Source organism: Anabrus simplex, chromosome 6, assembly GCF_040414725.1.
Source record: "Anabrus simplex isolate iqAnaSimp1 chromosome 6, ASM4041472v1, whole genome shotgun sequence".
In the NCBI taxonomy this organism is placed as follows: domain Eukaryota; kingdom Metazoa; phylum Arthropoda; class Insecta; order Orthoptera; family Tettigoniidae; genus Anabrus; species Anabrus simplex.
This window is the reverse complement of record NC_090270.1, coordinates 238,491,169-238,510,273: the sequence shown is the minus strand read 5'-3', so window position 1 is coordinate 238,510,273 and position 19,105 is coordinate 238,491,169.

The following is a 19,105-nucleotide window of genomic DNA, read 5'->3' as shown; positions in this document are numbered from 1 at the left end:
ACCGCACGGCCAACTCACTCGGTTTTTACTTTTCTGTTTCACGATTACTTCCAATACGTATTTCAAAATGCAAATTCACTAAATGTCAGCACGTGTTAAGGCCTCGAATTAGTTTGAAATCGGTTGATTTAATTTGTTTGCCAGCTCCACGGTGTGGGATTAGCGTGCCTGCCTCTCATCCGGAGGCCCCGGGTTCTATTTCCGACCAGATCAGAAAGTTTTTCCTGGATCTGATGGATAGTTCGAGGTACATTCACCCTGCGGGATTACAATTGAAGAGCTATCTGACGGTGAGATAGCGGCCCCGGACTCCAAAGCTAAGAATAACGACCGAGAGGATTCGTCGTGCCGACCACACGACACCTCGTGATCTGCAGGTTTTCAGGCCGAGCAGCGGTCGCTTGGTAGGCCATGGCCCTTCAGGGCTGTCGTGCCATGGGGTTTAGTACATACTGGTTTTTCCTCTCAAAAACTCATTACTTGTGTGACGTGCAGTAAGGACAAAGTGGGCTTTTTTTTTTTTTTTTTTTTTTTTTTTTTTTCTTTTTCACTTTGTTATAACAGACTTCTTCCTTTCATCTTCTCTGGTCGTTCTCCTTTGCTCAACCTTTGTTGTTTTTCTAATTTCAATATATTCTTTGTTGTGACGCTTACGGCGTTCCCCACGCCTGTCTTTCTTGAACCTCCCCTTTCTTTAACCGATATCTTGACCCTCGAGGATTAGGACCGTTTGCCTTTTCTCCTACAGAGCAGGTAATCACGTAGTTCATTATTTAAAACAGCAATCGCCATAATGATTTTTCACATTAAGTGATGGAGAAAGGAGTTGGAAAATTCCAGTTGACGTTGCAGTAGTTACTGAAATATTGTGACAGAAACAGTGAGCTATGACTGCCACGACCCTCTCAAGCAACAAGGCAGTAGTCATTTAAGTCTTCAACTCAAGTAATAATACACGTAATAAGTCTGTTTTGGTTGGTGAATGAGCTACGAACAGCTGACTTGGCAGAGAAGGAGCAGAATAAAGCAGCCACCCTACTGAAAATATTCTTAGAAGTGAGAACTTGTCTATCCCTCTGAAGTGCGCATCACTCACTTCATTTTTAACAGTCCCGGGCTGAGTGGTTCAGATGATTGAGGCGCTGGCCTTCTGACCCCACATTGACAGGTTCGATTCTGGCTCAGTCCGGTGGTATTTGAAGGTGCTCAAATACGTCAACCTCATGTCGGTAGATTTACTGGCACGTAAAAGAACTCCTGCGGTACAAAATTCCGGCACCTCGGCGTCTCTGAAAACCGCCAAAGTATTTAATGGGACGTAGAAACGTTATTATTATTTCTGACAGTTGTTTTTACCATTTCCTACGAGGTAGTAATTACAGTATTGTTTCCGATGAAACCCTGTGCTATGTGAATATTTCGCAAAGTGTCAACGGGTGCGAAGAGTCCTGTTACGCACATCTTCGTTATATGAATAGCGGTGGCAGCTCGTGAGGTAGTGCCGCTGTACCATGACACCACTAGTGTAATAAAGAATGTGATATTATTTCCATCTCAAAAACAATTTATATTATTTTAACTTTCAAGAAAATGAGTATGTGTGCCAGATCTCACACTCACCACTTCCGAACATAGGACAATGTTCAAAAGACTGCTTTTTTCTGGGTAATCTGAACGAAACACAACCTTTCAAGAACATAATAATAATAATAATAATAATAATAATAATAATAATAATAATAATAATAATAATAATAATAATAAGACGAAGAATAAGAATAAGAAGAAGTCCGACTCCTTGACTGAATGGTCAGTGTTGAGTCCTTCGGTTTAGAGAGTCCCGGGTTCGCTTCTCGGCCACGTTGGGGATCTTAATCACATCAATTAATTATTCTAATTCTTCTAGCTCGGGGAATGTGTGTTTGTCCCAACACCCTCCTCTTCATATTCACACAACACATCACACTACCAACCACCACAGAAACACGCAATAGTAATTACTAGAGACGGGAATTTGCCTATTTGCCTATTTTATTCCTGTGTTCAGAAATGTAGGCTTTTGATATATAAATCTGTTTTAGGGTCTTTTTAGCTATTTTACGTTGGTTTAATTGTGCCTATAAATGCCTATTTTAGGGGTTTGTGCCTATTTGGAGTATAATTGCCTATCTGATGCCTTTTGACTCTATTTTTAAAAAGCCCATTTTCTTCCAGTACATTATATTGTAGCTAGTGTGGTCGACATAACTATCTTCTCTTTTCTCAATATATGTTTGCCCCACGAACAAAAATGCCACATCTCAGAAGTCACCAGAAATAGTTCTAGGGAAATTCCATCAGGGGAAACAAGGGACAATTTGACCTTGAAGCCTTCAACCCCTCCAATCTCCTGAGAACTGGTCAACGGCGAACTATGATGCACAAAGCATATGCCCTGTATAGTTGGGGACAAATCATGACGACCTCGCCTCACACCACTACATTCCAGCGGCAGCTCTGTGTCTATTAGCGACTTATAGGATTTACTATCTCTACTGCAGCCAGAGTTGCCAAATCGGCAACTGCACTCTACATGAAGAAAGGGCAAATACTACAGAGAGTGGTTTGGCAGCCTCTCCAAAACAAACAAGGATCACTTAGAGCTCGTTAACTCAGCAGGGTGCAGGGTGTGATTGACTACTAGCTTCCAGCTCGCTTCCAGTAACTGAGGTCGTCATGTTTTGTCCCCAACTATACCTTCCTTCCGATGCGAACTGTTGTACGCGTACGCTTTACGTTCAGAACGTGTTGTGATTTATTCTGAAGTGGAAGAAGTGTGTTCGTTGCAATACCCAAAGAAAAATCGTTGAGGTTCTACTGGTGAAAGCAGTGGATCACAGGGGATCCCAATTTCACTACGCATGGAAGGGTAGTCTGTCAAGCTTGCTGTAAGGAGGTAAGTACGTTTCTTCCTTTTATCATTTTTGTGATTGAGAACTAGGATCGCATTTCATTGTAGCATATATAGGCCTATTAATTTATGTATTCTGGCAAGCTGATTTGTTGCAATGCTGCATTAGTCGCAAACTATCAATAACTTATACAGGGCGAGTTGGCCGTGCGGGTAGGAGGGCGCAGCTATGAGCTTGCATCTGGGAGATAGTGGGTTCGAACTCCACTGTCAGCAGCCCTAAAGATGGTTTTCCGTGGTTTCCCATTTTTACACCAGGCAAATGCTGGGGCTGTACCTTAATTAAGGCCAGGGCCGATTCCTTCCCATTCCTAGGCCTTTCCTCTCCCATCATCGCCATAAGACCTAAGGGTGTCGGTGCGACGTAAAGCAAAGAGCAAAAAAAAAAAAAAAAAATCAATAACTTACATTGATAAAATGCAAATAATCGTTAAATTACTGAATGAGGAGTTAGAACGCCTGTGGTCTCTTGTCACAGAATGAATGAAAATTAAATCGGTATTTTGAACTGTGATATATTTCTTGTGAAAATAGAGATTTACAACTGAAATGCAGTTTTTAAAACTCCCTATAAAAAACCGGGCATTCTATTACACTTCCACCGAGCTCGATAGCTGCAGTCGCTTAAGTGCAGCCAGTATCCAGTAATCGGGAGATAGTAGGTTTGAACCCCACTATCGGCAGTCCTGAAGGTGGTTTGCCGTGGTTTCCTATTTTCACACCAGGCGAATGCTGGGGCTGTACCTTAATTAAGGCCACGGCTTCTTCCTTCCCATTCCTAGGCCTTTCCAATCCCATCATCGCCAAAAGACCTATCTGTGTTGGTGCGACGTAAAGCAAATAGCAAAAAAAAAACCCACTTCCGCTAAGCCTTCGTGAAACACAGGCTGCAGATCCCATGTAGCCCGGCTAGGATGATGCCACAGCATATTTTTCGCTATTTTTGCTTTACGTCACACCGACACAGATAGGTCTTATGGCGACGATGGGATAGGAAAGGGCTAGGAGTGGGAAGGAATCGGCCATGGCCTTAATTAAGGTACAGCCCCAGCATTTGCCTGGTATGAAAATGGGAAACCATGGAAAATCACCTTCAGGGCTGCCGACAGTGGGGTTCGAACCCACTATCTCCCGGATGCAAGCTCACAGCTGCGCGCTCCTAACCGCACGGCCAACTCGCCCGGTACAGCGTGTTTTACATGGTTGCCAAGACTATCTTTAGAAGAACAGGCCAGCCAAAAGACCGTTGGTCTGGATTGGTGAGGTCGGGTTAGTAACCATTGTGCTTGGGGAGGGAGAGGGGAGGGGAAGCAAAGAGAGTCTGAGGGGCGTAAGCTCCCAGGTTAACAAGCCTCTAACATCCTCCCTAAAGTCTTGCTAAATTTTGACAAAAATAAGTTTGTTTGTGGGGTTTTTTTTGTTTTTTTTTTGTTTTTTTTTTTTGCTAGTGACTTTACGTTACACCGACACAGATAGATCTTATGGCGACGATTGAATAGGAAAGAGCTAGGAGTGAAAAGAAAGCAGCTGAGGCCTTAATTAAGGTACAGACCCAGCATTTGCTTGGTGTGAAAATGGGAAACCAAGGAAAACCTTCTTCAGGGTTGCCGACAGTGAGATTCGAACCCACTATCTCCTGGATGCAAACTTACAACTGCGCGTCCCTAACCGCATGGCCAACTCGCCCGGTAAAATAAGGTTATGCGTGCATGTCACGACATTTTCAAATTACGCGGTTTTTAATTTTCTACGAGTGTGGCGGCCTTGTGGGCACACAATATGCAGGATCTATTGCGGGCAACAGAAAACAGTCTTCGTGACAGGTGACCCGGCTGACCAAAGCCGGCTAAGAGAGACAAATAAAATGTTCACAAATCTGAGATTTATAGTGCCTCCGTTTTCATTCTTATATTAAGTAAAAATACTGCTACGGCCAGCTTGCTGGGTCCTTGGCAAGCATAAAGAACAGATCTCTCCTCTACGCCATTCCGGTATCTTTTCACATCTTTTTTATTATATTTTTCACCCGGTGAACTCGACACGATACTGCCAAATTATAACTAAAAATCCTTGAGGACATATTTCCATGTAAATTACTAATTCCCTTGTTCCTACTTTAAAGTTTTGTACTTCTAGAAACATCATCTCTAATGGTCTTTTTTATGAAACAAATGCATGATATATACTAAGCATTATTGCCAATTAGCCCAACTGTAGAAATTTAAGATTTAGGGACAACGCAATTTATGTCAATTTTATTATTTTTCAGATCATATGTGAGAAAAATACCACATAGATCAACTTAAAATACTGCGATGCATCTGATACGAGTACAGAAATCTGTATCAATGCAGCCTTTCTACCAGTCCACTTTGGGCAGTGACCAACAACCATTTTCTTCAGACCTACGCACTGCAATGTTGGGAGCTAATACGCCCCTGCATAAACAGGAGTATCTTCAAATTTCAACAAGCTGCCGGGAGCAATCACCAAGTTGGAGAAGAGTGGCATGCCCCTGGTGAAGTCATTTAGGATTGTGGAAGAAGTCAGGGGAAGTTTTGACCGAACCTCTGGGAAGGCAGCCGCTGTCAGCAAAATAAAACAAGATGAAGTGACTTCAATGAAGTTTCGTCCAATCACTACATATGATGCTGAGAGATCATTCTGCATGGGAGAAGAACAAAATTGTTACCAGAAAACATTGAAACATTGCTTGTAAATTCCTTTTATAGTAATTGAGTGTGTTATTAAATAAGAAAATTTTTCATGCCTATTTTGTTGCCTATTTTAAATATTAGTGCCTATTTAAATGCCTATTTTGGCTAATTTAAGAGCCTATATGCCTGCCTATTTTAACTGTTTTTAGTGCCTATAATTCTCCTCTCTAGTAATTACATCCCTCCACATAGGAATGGCGTCAGGAAGGATATCCGGCAGTAAAACAGGGCCAAATCAACGTGTGCTACACAGTTTGCATCCGTGACACCACAGGAGTGGGGGAAAGTGATGGAAGAAGAAGAAACATAGTAACAATAACAAAACAAACTATCGGCAACACCGTGCATAGTAAAGGGTTGCTAAGTGTGGGCCTGTCATGAATACTCCGTATCTGAAGTTTCCTGCCCTGTGTTTGGGAGAGAAAGGATTCGATGATGATGATGATGATGCTTGTTCTTTAAAGGGGCCTAACATCGAGGTCATCAGCCCATAATGGTACGAAATGAGACGAAATGAAATGACAAATCAAAAGTCCAGAATCCTCCACTGACCAGAATTCAAAACGTGAGATCGATCCATCCATCCATCCATCCATCCATCCATCCATCCATCCATCCATCCATCCATCCATCCATCCATGTCAAGCACTGAAGAAAATATGGGTGATTGAAGAAGTGCACATATTTTGTTGAAACAATATGATGATGCGAATTAGCTTTACTCTAATATAATGGCAAGTATTGCTTATAGGGAAATTTTGAATGTTTTTGCGGCTAAATTTATAGACTTTTCTTTCTGTTACTAGGCTTCAAGTTAAAAGGAAAACTGTCCAGCTCTTAAATGTAAATTCATTGATTCATTCATTTATTCAGAATTGCTTTAGCAACTTTGAAGTTAATATTATAGTAACACTTTCTATCTAGACGTAATTTATTTATCCATTTCCGTATATACATTTCCATTGATATTTGAATTTAGCACGATTTTCCAGGTCACCCCACTAGGAGCGCCACTTGCGAATTATCTCTCAAATGTCAAGAAAAAAGCTCGTGGCAAAACTTATGGACTGAATCTGCCTAACATAAAGGGGCTTTCTATCATCGCCTCCAACCTCTCTTACCAACAAAACACTGGTACCACAAGGCAACTTACACACGTCGACATATTATCAATATCATTCGTCTTCGCTTTAATCCTGCATTAACACACATATATACATTCAGATTTCATCTCATCGAGCATCCACTCTATGTTTGTGTTTCATCAGAAGCCGATACTAATCATTTAATCTTCCAATATCCTTTGTACAACTCCTCCCGTCCCCGCTTTTATTCGAGTTTACCCCGTTTAAAACTCCCTCTCCCAGCGTGTGCCGCGTGTCTGATTTACAACCCGTCTCCCGCAATTCTCGGCATATTAAATCTGTTTTCAGAAGAATCATATATAAACTTCTAATCTCTTATTCGATACATTTTCTGGCATATAATTCTTGTTTCACAGTACATTCAAATACGCATTACGCTGTAACGGTTCAAATCTCGTTACAAGATGATATCTGTATTTTTATTATTGTATGATTTTATCTGTATTTTATTATTATTATTATTATTATTATTATTACTATGTCAGTATTATTATTATGTTATCTGTGATATTGTTACTATTATTGTAATTATCAGTCTTATTTAATTCGATTTTGCAATTGCCTGTTGCTTGCAAGATTGTACTTAGATGTATGCATATATACGTATGTGTAGTATAACACTCAATACCTGTACAGTGAGAATTGTTGTATATATCAGAGATTGGGTGTGACGTTGGTGCATTGTGCAATATTAGTGGCGATTCTGCCAAGTCATCGCCGCTTCATGGCTATGTCATCGTATTTATTTAGATATGCGCGCACGGACTCAGTCGCCGCGGGGCTATTTCACAACTGTATGTAATATCTGTCGCGTTGTGGGAGTATGTCATTGTTATTTCTGGAGATTACGTAGTTGTGTCAACCAACGTCTATATAAGGTAGCTCCATATTGTAGCGTCAGTCATTACTTATACGGATGCAGTACAGTGAAGTAGTCTACTAGATCAAGAGGCCTTAGTTGGTCAGTCAACCAGTGTGAACGAGAGATGGTGAAGACTCAGTGAGCCATTATTGGTCATTGAGAGAGTGAGACCAAATGGTTGGTCCGTCACTTAGTGGAAGACGCGGACGCAAGGCTTACCAAGGAGTTAGAGAGGGCAACCCTGGACCTGCCAAGAGGTCATACCATATTGACTTACAAAGAAGTCAGATGATATGGAGAAGAAGCAGTCTCAAGGATGTATCACCACGTTAGGCGTGACACATCTACAGTAAACACCAGAGCAATGGATTACGTCGTAATTACACTCAAAGTGTTAAAGGTACAGTCAAGTGAATCAGTGAGGGAAATATTTCGTATAAATTGTTAAATGTCCGGTCAAGAAGAATTCAAATTCATGCCTAGTTTCTTTCAGTTGCGATGTCATAATTTCATATTGTCATCTGTTTTATCGCAACAAGACTCACTATTTTTTGATATATTATTTAAAGAATATATATTGTTCTATCAAACGAATTCAGAGTTTCATTTCATTGACAGTAAAATATCTTAACCTCAAAATTAATGGGGAAACCGAACGCCAATCTCCTTTTCCCAGAACTGATATGGTATGTTGTCAAAAGTAAGCTTATTACCCCACACCTTAGAGATAGTCAAGAGTCTCATTCTATTATTGCTGTACTGAGTGACAGCTGGCACCCTTCAAATAACGTATGTGTAAGTAAGCAGGTAACAAGTAAGTGTGAGTACAAGGTCCGACGAGTGTGTATTTTATTTAATGAATATTAATTTTTTTAATTTCCATTTTAAATGCAGCTATTCAAATTTTTCAAGATAAATGCAGCTTTATATTCACATATGTTTGTAAAGTTAGTCAGCAATTCAGGAACATGTTTACAAATTGGCGCCCAACGTGGGGCTCGAATAAATTCAGAATCTGTTCTGAATGACAGCATATCATAGGTTCATTTGGGAAGAGTATGCACATGTAAGCCAACGGAATTATTACCGTAAATGTTAAGAGTGTAATTTTGTGTTATATATTTGCATTTTGGGGATATGTCAAGGGATTTGAAGAGGGAAATTAATTTGAGATCGCGTACTATCACTAGTGAACCAAAGATGGACAAGGAAGACAATAACAAGTCATATGAGGACGAGGTCATTGCTTCTGCGGACATCCAAGGTGAAATTCAGAATAGGGAGCAGGTGAAGACGATAGAAGCTTCTGGGGTAATTCAGAAAAGTGCAGAAATTGAGAAGCACACTGAAACCCAAAAGGAGATCGCGGGGGGAATGAACCAAGATTTTATAAATTTGATGATGTCCAAATTTACCGAGATCAGTAATGAAAACTGTAAAAAACTGAGTGAAAATAGTAAGATAGAGATGAAAGAAATGAAAGAATTTTTTAGTAGTAGTAGTGAAAATAGTCAGAAATGTATGGAGGAAAATAATAAAGAGATGAAAGAATTAATTAGTAATAATAATGAAAACTGTAAAAAACTGTTTGAAACTAGTAATGAAAACTGTAAAAGACTGATTGAAACTAATAATGAAAATTGTAATAAACAGATTAACTCTCTAAGTAGTAAAATGGAACAAATAATTAGTAGTAACGAAAACAGTAAGAAAGAGATAAGTAATAAAATGGAAGAAATGATTGGTATTAGTAATGAAAATAATAAAAAAGATGAAAGTATTAATTGACAATAGTAATGAAAATTGTAATAAACAGATTAACTCTTTAAGTAGTAAAATCGAAGAATTGATTAATGGTAACAGTGCGATTAATGATAAAATAGATGGGCTAAGTGAATCACTTAATTCTAAAATAGATACTAAGATAGTAGAGGTAACTAGTCAAATATCTAAGTTAGAAGATAAGTTAAACAAAGAGTGTGTTGACCTTAGAGAAGGTGAAATGAAGTTGAATCGGAGCAATATTCATATTCAGACCGAGCAAGTCAAAGACATATGTACAGAGAATATCGTAGAATTAAGTGATAAAAGTTCTAGTAATCGGGAAGGAATTCATGAGGTAGTCGAGAAGAGATTGGACAGGATTTGCAATGCAGTTGGGGAAGAGATGGGGGAACAGATTAGTAGAAATGAGCAAGTCGAAAGCGAACTTGTGGAGGTCACTGAACTACGGAACGAACAGGAAACGCTATCACAGCAGGTAAGAGAAAGAGAGGAAGAATTGAAGGAAGAAGTGAGAATAGTGGAAGAGAATTCTGAGAGAGCAGCGGAAGGAGAAGAAGAAGAAGAAGCAGAAGAAGAAGAAGAAGAAGAAGAAGAAGGAGTTGTAAACTGCCAGGAAGTGATACGGCAGGAAGGTAGAGGTGAGACGGCGGGAGAAATGATAGTAGCGAGTGGTTTGTTCAGTAGGGATCGTGATTTAACCAAGTTTTCTGGAAAACAGTTTAATCCTATAGAATTTGTGAAAATAGTTGAGAAAAGATTTGCAAGTAAGTTGAGGAATAATATTATTGAATGGGAATACGTGCTGGAAATTTTGTCTAATGTTTTTATCGGTGAAAGTAAAATATGGTTTCGAGTGTACTGGGATAATATGTCTAATTTAGAAGAGATTAAAGTGTTCATTGACAGGCTTTGGAAGGAATGTGTGGAAGGGCGCGCGAGAGAGAGAGAGCGCATGATGTCTGGGGAAAGTAGTATAGTAGAGAGAACGGGGAAAATGTTAGCCGTGTATCAGAGGAGAGGGGGTGATCATGATCCACAGAGGATTAATAGTTGTGTTGATGGTGATAGTGGTCAGAGGAGTAATCAGAGAGAATCGGGAGATGGGTGGCGTATATATTTAAGTTATGAGAGAGAGGTTCAGAAGAGTAACGAGAGAGAATCGGAAGATGGGAGGCGTACGGGTTTGAGTTATCAGAGAGACTATGTTAGTCTTAATATGAATGTTATCAAGGTGTCGTTATCGAGCCAGAGTATTTCAGATTCACAGGGAATCGGGTAAGTTAAGTAGACAGGCCGAAGGTAGAAGATGAATAGGTATGTAGTATAAGTAGTTATGTAGTGAAAGTAGATTTAAGAGTAGTGTGACTGTGAGCTAAGTAATGTTAAGTGAGATATTTAAGTAGTGCCGTAGTCGTAGGTAATGAAGTAATTAATGGTAGTAGTAAGTTAGACGTAAGAAGTGTTCTGTTAAGTGATGTAAGTACTTATAATACTGAGAATATGATGTAAGTAGTGAGGTAGTCGGTGATGGAAATTGTGACATGAAGAAGGTAAGTGAAGGTACTATCAAACCTTATAACAGCCGTTGGGTAAGTCAAAGTGAGTAAATAAAATGATAGCGGTACCAATCATAATTGAAGATAATTGTGAGTTTCAACCATGCCTTGTTGTACCAAAACTTGTGTATTCAGTTGTTTTAGGGGCTGACTTGGTTGCAAATCATGGAAGTAGAATAGACTTTAATTTAGGTAGTGTGTGTTTGTTCTATGAGGAAACTAGCAAAGACGTATGTGTTAATTATGATGGTCTGAGGTAAGTGTTTGGTAACGTGTGTTCTTTAAAAATATATGAGAGGTAAGTGAAGGTGTTCCTAGTGAGAGGAAATGTATTGAAGTGTGTCAGGTGTCTATACGACCAGGATCTGAGGGATCGTCGGTATGAGGCAGTGACGTGAGGTAATTTGAGTGAATTACAGGAGGAGTAATTGTGTGCGATGTTAGGTAAGCATCGAGAGGTATTTAGTGGTAAGTGAGGAAGAACACGTATATGAACATAAATTTGTAGTAAATGACCATAGATCGTTTGTGGGAGGTAAGTACCCCATTCAACTTAAAAATGCTAGTGACGTCTAAGAACAAATAAACATTATGCTGGATTACGGAATAATTGAACCATCTTGTAGCCATAGTATTGATTCTTTAATTATTGTTGCCAAGGAGGATGTGATCTATTGAGATATGTAAGTTAATAAGGGCAAAATTGATTCGTTTGAGTGACAGAGTGCTACTCAGAATTCCATTTTCATCATCTGCAGAGGCGGGAAATATGTCGAAGTTATTTTTTGTATCAGGGGTATTTCACTATTGTGAACCGTATCGGGAAGTGTGCATATTTTTTAATAGATCAGGAAGGGGATATTGTCGGTGTTTATAGTATTATATATGTAAAGAAGTACGTCACGTGAGATTTGTTGAGATAATAATAAGACGATTAATTTTTGTAAGAAACTGGCAAAATAAAACTAACATCTGCGATATGCGTGTGAACCAAGTGTCGTATTGGTGTATTGGAAGAATAAGTGCTACATTGTCATGTACTGTGTGACAAAAAACGGAGAACAGGACATTGGACAGTTATTGCGATAACAATATGCGAGAACAGTTCTCATATAAGTGATATTTCACAAAAAGTTTTGATATGTTAAAAAAAAAGAAGAATGTAGTGTAATCATTTAAAATTATTTGTATGTGTTAAATTGAGTGCTGTACTCTTGTGATTTGTATGAGAGAAAAAGAGAATGGGACACTGAACAGTTATCTACGATGGCAATGTGCGAGAAAAATTCTCATATGTGATGTATTATAAAATGTATGGATGCTGAAAAAGAAAATTATTGTTGTATACTCATTTAAAGTGTTTATATGTGTCAGTGTTATATTTATATTATGTTGTTCATAAATCAATCGATTCTTTGTTCTTCGATTTATTTATGAGGGAGGCGAATTGTAACGGTTCAAATCTCGTTACAAGATGATATCTGTATTTTTATTATTGTATGATTTTATCTGAATTTTATTATTATTATTATTATTATTATTATTATTATTATTACTATGTCAGTATTATTATTATGTTATCTGTGATATTGTTACTATTATTGTAATTATCAGTCTTATTTAATTCGATTTTGCAATTGCCTGTTGCTTGCAAGATTGTACTTAGATGTATGCATATATACGTATGTGTAGTATAACACTCAATACCTGTACAGTGAGAATTGTTGTATATATCAGAGATTGGGTGTGACGTTGGTGCATTGTGCAATATTAGTGGCGATTCTGCCAAGTCATCGCCACTTCATGGCTATGTCATCGTATTTATTTAGATATGCGCGCACGGACTCAGTCGCCGCGGGGCTATTTCACAACTGTATGTAATATCTGTCGCGTTGTGGGAGTATGTCATTGTTATTTCTGGAGATTACGTAGTTGTGTCAACCAACGTCTATATAAGGTAGCTCCATATTGTAGCGTCAGTCATTACTTATACGGATGCAGTACAGTGAAGTAGTCTACTAGATCAAGAGGCCTTAGTTGGTCAGTCAACCAGTGTGAACGAGAGATGGTGAAGACTCAGTGAGCCATTATTGGTCATTGAGAGAGTGAGACCAAATGGTTGGTCCGTCACTTAGTGGAAGACGCGGACGCAAGGCTTACCAAGGAGTTAGAGAGGGCAACCCTGGACCTGCCAAGAGGTCATACCATATTGACTTACAAAGAAGTCAGATGATATGGAGAAGAAGCAGTCTCAAGGATGTATCACCACGTTAGGCGTGACACATCTACAGTAAACACCAGAGCAATGGATTACGTCGTAATTACACTCAAAGTGTTAAAGGTACAGTCAAGTGAATCAGTGAGGGAAATATTTCGTATAAATTGTTAAATGTCCGGTCAAGAAGAATTCAAATTCATGCCTAGTTTCTTTCAGTTGCGATGTCATAATTTCATATTCTCATCTGTTTTATCGCAACAAGACTCACTATTTTTGATATATTATTTAAAGAATATATATTGTTCTATCAAACGAATTCAGAGTTTCATTTCATTGACAGTAAAATATCTTAACCTCAAAATTAGTGGGGAAACCGAACGCCAATCTCCTTTTCCCAGAACTGATATGGTATGTTGTCAAAAGTAAGCTTATTACCCCACACCTTAGAGATAGTCAAGAGTCTCATTCTATTATTGCTGTACTGAGTGACAGCTGGCGCCCTTCAAATAACGTATGTGTAAGTAAGCAGGTAACAAGTAAGTGTGAGTACAAGGTCCGACGAGTGTGTATTTTATTTAATGAATATTAATTTTTTTTAATTTCCATTTTAAATGCAGCTATTCAAATTTTTCAAGATAAATGCAGCTTTATATTCATATATGTTTGTAAAGTTAGTCAGCAATTCAGGAACATGTTTACAACGCATACTAATTATACTCTTACTATGCACTGCGCCTGGATCAACGAGCTAGAATAACATAGAGAGGCGGAAGCGCTGCCTGGGTGAAGCTAATAGAACGAAAGTCCGCCATGTTTCCTGTTGTCACACAAGCAAGGGGGCATGGCCTTTAAATGACGAAAAGTGTAGAAAATGCGCATTTTAGAATCACTGGGGGAGAATTAAAGACCGTTGCCGATAGCTTGAAGCATTAAAGCGAATACCGCCATTTAATCATATTGCGGCACGAGGCCAACATCACGATCAGTTGATTGTAGGGTAGTTCGAAATCATCGCACAGTGACATACGAATAGGCCTCGAAATCGGAACAAGAGCGTTACCCTGCTTGGCTGTTGTGGTTAAGCGTAAATTAGAATAAAAACGATGGACATAAATATTTATGACAGGAAGCCTTAAAATCATAGGGACCTACAATAGGTTACAACCTCATTCTGTTCATATTTTTAAAATTATTGCATCCTCATGAGTACTGTGTTCCTTTCTTAATCTATTTACCCTCCCGGGTGGTTTTTCCCACGGACTCAGCGACGATTGAATTCCCTGAAGAGGGAAGGAAACGGCCTCGGCGTTAAGTTGGGTCGGGGGATACAAATGTGAGGGAGGGCTGCACCTGCTATGCTGAACAGGAGCCTTGTGGGGGGGAGAAGGAAGCGGCCGTGGCCTTAAGTTAGGTACCATCCCGGCATTTGCCTGGATGAGAAATGGGAAACCACGGAAAATCACTTCGAGGATGGCTGAGGTGGGAGTCGAACCCACTTCTGCTCAATTGGCCTCCCCAGGGTGATAGAATCCCGTTCCAGCCCTCGTGCCCCTTTTCAAATTTCGTGGCGGAGCCGGGAATCGAACCCGGGCTTCGAGGGGTGGCAGCTGCTCACGCTAACCAGTACACCACAGAGGCGGCCCATGAATACTTTACCACAATAATCGTTTAGTGTAATTATTTATTATAATATAGGGGGGATATCATGTTTCTCCCATTACCATATCATACTGGGATTACTAGCTGAAAGGTAAGCTTGAAAGTTGTCCATTATGAAGTGTGGCATAGTTTTAAAAACCAAGGCAACAGACATCTACAATAAAGGTTGTATACATTTCAAAAATAGCAGTAAAATACCGTATTTATCATACTTAGTGTACGTTTGAACGAAATAAGTGTTTTTTTTTTTTTTTTGTGGTTACGTTTTCTTGGTGGTGGGCGCCCCATTTCCTTTATTTGTAAATGTGAATGAAAATTAAATAGGGCTGTAAATGTACAGAGCATAAGCAACTGAATTGAGTGGCATACCATTTATCTCTTTTCGCCCTCACAACGCATTGTTCCGTTAATTCCTTGTTCTTTAAACGAAATTTGAAACAAAATTCGACAAATAATTACCGTGGCTATCCGTACTTTCGCTAAGTAAACAATAAAATGGATTGAATTACAAACAGAAATTACAAAAAGGAATCTCGGCTATAATTCAGTAATACTTGCTTATATAACCTTGGTTTTATTACTCCGATTAGAACAATCATACGCTGAGCTTACGGCTGGCATTCTTGAAAGCGAGAATCTATGTTTTCACTTCTTAAAACTTAGGGAATTAAATTGGCATGCATGATCTCCCTGTCACCTCAACATATGCTCTCGCGCCAATTCGCTTTGTTTTGACAACCGTTAACATGGCTGCCCCTTATCAACTTGCTTCAAGCAGGGAGCGCTGATGACAGCCTTACAGCCCCTCTATGTTATTCTAGCTCGTTGGCCTGGATTCTATTAATAATCCTGCTGCACCCCCTTGCACATAGCTACTGTCTGTTGTCATTCGGTCACGTCACAGATTGCGCGTACTCCTTTAGCCATCTTACTCATATTATTATAAATAGGTGTGTTACGATGTTAAGTTACTCGCTATAGTCATACATACACTATTCAAGTCTCTACGCCCTATTCCACGGCAAGAACTTCTTTGTATTCCTTCGGTGTAGCATCCTCTCTCTCGATAATGTTTTACCCATCAGTAACTCCGCTTACAGTACTATTCTAACCTTAAATGTTGATCCGGTCATGTTTGTTCTCGTACTAAATCACCGAGGTGGATCACTCTTGCGTGAATATTAAAACTTTCATGAAGAGAGAGAAGAAGAAGCACGTAGCAGGTGTTTCTTTGGCGGTTGTTGACGAGGTAGTCCATTAAGTATCAAGAAAGAAGAAGAAGACGTTAGGCCTACTTGCTGTACATGACAGAGTGATAGCGATTGATTAGATTGAAGTATGATCATTTGCTAGCCTAAACCACGCTAAACCATAGTTATTTTTCCTCTGATGTAAATATATTGCATGAATGTATTACTATGACACTTGCCTTCCTCCTTCTTAACTCCGATTTCTCTTCGTTGACATCGTGTCCGTGAAGGACTGAAAGCATGCTCCTCTGGGCCCGACTGGACAATGATTTTAATTTTATACGAATATCCGTGCCCTTTATAATCGACTGTGTTGGTTTATAAACCTGTCACCACTGATCTGCATTTAGGGCTGCCACTTAGATGGCAGATTCCCTATAAGTTGTTCTCTGTATTATACTTGGTCTTTCCTGGAATGATTTTGAAGAAGTTGGAAAATTATTGAACACAGAAATATCGTGTGCCTAATAATTCAGATTTTTGTGGACAAGAACTAACCCATCATTTACAGTGCTAGCACCTAGTTGTGATTCACTGTATGCTTAAGTGAACTGATACTTGTACCTTCTATCTTTAGTACCTTTACATAATCAATAATACACCTAGCCTATTCCTGTTAATAAATTTTCTGGTGATTAACAATCTAACCTGTCTCTGACTATATTTTTAAGATTAACAGAACACAATTTCACCTATACGCTTGAACTGGGATAAATAAGTTAGGTGTAAACATGGCAGCCTTGTCATAGTCTGTACAATGAGACATGAGTACTCTATGCACAAGAATCCCCCTGTGGGTAGGAACAGTAGAATACATCCACGGTATCCCCTGCCTGTTGTAAGAAGCAACTGAAAGGAGGACCGGCAGTTCTGAACTTTGGAGTGTGGATTAGGGACCATGATTCCCCTAGTTGGGTCTGGAATTGCTTCCACTTCTTGTGTCAGGCTCCTCGCCTTCATCTTTCCTGTCCAACCTACCTTAATCAACACTTGTTCATTTCTGACCCAGCGGTATTAGGTTCTCGATGCCTTGGGAGTCTTTCATTTTCAAGCCCTTCATGGCCCTTTCCTTCCTTTGCTGATACCTTTATTATTCAAGGTATTGGAAGTCTTCCCTTTTGATTAGTGTTAATAGAAGATGGCTATGCAGTTGTACTTTCTCTTAAAACAGTATTCACCATTATCAGAGGCCCTTGCCTTTTGCTGATACTTTCATTGTTTTGCAGTGATGGACCTCTTCCAATTTTCCCTTTGATTAGTGTTAATAGAGTATGACTGTACGTCCTCCTAAAATAATAACCACCATGAACCATGCACCAGAAGTGGTGAGGGACACCATAGTAAGGAATGACTATGGCACTGAAGAGACTAATGCAAAAACGATAACAGACACTGCATGTTGTTCAAAGAGAGGAGTTTTTTTAGACTTGCTGACTGCTTTGTCAGTTTCTTACAATAACACTTTATGCATACAAATGCAAGTAAGCATAATTAAAAAGCCCAGACCCTTTCTCTGGTAAGATATAGTGTTTACAGTGCACTGTATCTTCAGTATGGGCTAGATTTTGATTGAACTGTCTGTCTCATCTTTTGCTTTGACAATATGAAGGTCACTGAGGTAAGAGCAATGGTAATAATACCCTTCCTCATGCAGCCAGTTCATGTGATGAATAGTGTGAAGGATTCACTCGTGGGTCACTTGGTGTATGCATTTCAGCAAACTTGGCAGACTGATATGTGATAGCACCTTCTGGCTCTGTGGAAAACTCCCTCATTTCTCTAGACCGAGAGAGTTGGCTACACTGTTTGTCATGAGGTCAAATCACACCATCAGCAATTCTGAAGATATTTTCTGTGGTTTCCCATTTTTACACCAGTTAAATTATAGAACACTACGGTACCTTAATTAAGGCCAGAACTGCTATCTTCCTAGACCTAGTGCTTTCCTTTCAAAAATCTATTCCAGTTTATGAAGTAATAAACAAATAGCAATAAGAATAGCATTTCAGTAATACCTAGGTCAGGGATGGCGAACCTTTTCCAACTAGTGTGCCATTTTAAGTCTGGTTTATTATTCTCAACTGTACTGTGCCACTTGGCTACAACAATTCTGAATTATGTTTCATAACATGTTAATACATATATTGTACACTTTGCTGCCCGCCTTATGGGTGCAATATATTGTAAAATAATACATTTGATTGCATGTTCCGTGGTTGCATTTTTCCAATACCGCAAAAATACATTTTTAAACAAGTATGTTCTAAGAATACCTAATATTATTTGTTAAACAATATAATAATCACCCATTGTAACATACTTCATAATTAAGTATTATTAAATATGGACATCAAAAATACTAATATTGTTAAAGGATTTTAAGTAAAATCTCGTTCTCAAATTTATTGTGAAACTTGTTGCTGAATCTTAGTGGCCATGTCATTTATGTTAGGTTCATAACTTCTTGTCTTAATAACACACAAGAGGCACTTAGGTCTGAACCAAGACGGTTTCCAACTGTTTACTTCACAACGTTCATTGTAGAAAATAGTTGCTCGCAGGCGTATGGATAAATAGTGCTGTAGCAAGTTTCTTCATGGTCCAAAACTTTTGTGGGAGGCTGTTCCACTGGTTAAGTACCTATTAAGTTCTCCGGCTTCTGGAGAGATTATTCACCATAAACAGCACACTCAGTTTTAAAAAATGCTTCACCAGGTTGTACGAATTTGTTCACCCATGTAGTACTTTTTTGAAATTCAGTCAACACCATTTCTGAACTGTCAATATCCAACCACTAAAAAAAAAAAAAAAGGACCGTAATATAATTCATTTTTGCAATATGAGGTTTTGAAATAAAGTGCAATAATTTCCCCATGTCTCGAAATTGGAGTAATCTCTTGACAACTATAAATGACTGATGTGGGTGAGCGAATGGCTCGCCGGCCGCATCTGACATTTATCTC